This window comes from Apium graveolens, chromosome 9, assembly GCF_009905375.1.
Source record: "Apium graveolens cultivar Ventura chromosome 9, ASM990537v1, whole genome shotgun sequence".
Lineage (NCBI taxonomy): Eukaryota > Viridiplantae > Streptophyta > Magnoliopsida > Apiales > Apiaceae > Apium > Apium graveolens.
The window spans coordinates 38119138-38119834 of record NC_133655.1 but is presented as its reverse complement, the minus strand read 5'-3'; the positions used below and the strand labels follow the sequence as shown (position 1 = coordinate 38119834).

The following is a 697-nucleotide window of genomic DNA, read 5'->3' as shown; positions in this document are numbered from 1 at the left end:
CTGCAATAACGGTGGCTGCATCAACTTCCAGAATACCTGCTACCTTGCCTGACATCATCCTCTGAGTTGGGTTTTGATGCTCATTTGCAGCCATCGTCTCTATAAGATTATATGCCTCAGTATAGCTTTTAGCCCATAAGGCGCCTCCAGCTGCTGCATCGAGCATGGGCTGAGATTAGGCCCCCAAACCATTATAGAAACCAGTGATCACCATCCAATCCGGCATTCTATGATATGGACATTTTCTCAACATTTCCTTGTAGCGTTCCCAAGCCTCGCACATAGATTCAGTAGGTTGCTGTGCAAACTAAGTAAGAGCACTCCTCATAGCAGCAGTCTTTGCCATCAGATAAAACTTCACCAGAATCTTTTGCGCAAGATCTTGACACGTAGTGATGGACCCAGCTGGTTCAGAATGTAACCAGTCTTTAGCCTTGTCCCTCAGTGAGAATGGGAAAAGCCTCAACTTGATAGCCTCATCAGTCACGCCATTATACTTAAAAGTGCTGCAGATCTTGACAAAATTCCTTATGTGCATGTTGGGGTCTTCAGTTGCCGCTCCTCCAAAAGAAACAGAATTCTGCACCATCTGAATAGTGCCCGGCTTGATTTCAAAGGTGTTAGCTTGAATAGCCGGATGAAGGATGCTTGACTGAATGTCATCAATTTTAGGCCGAGAAAAATCCATAAGAGCTGG

The 697-nt window shown here is 45.2% G+C and overlaps 1 non-coding gene across 1 annotated transcript; it reads left to right on the top strand.

Moving 5' to 3' along the window:
- Positions 1-224: 224 nt before the first annotated feature.
- On the top strand, positions 225-331 carry LOC141687937 (small nucleolar RNA R71). The gene has a single exon (XR_012561414.1). It is a non-coding gene; the product is annotated as a small nucleolar RNA R71 (small nucleolar RNA).
- Positions 332-697: the final 366 nt, after the last annotated feature.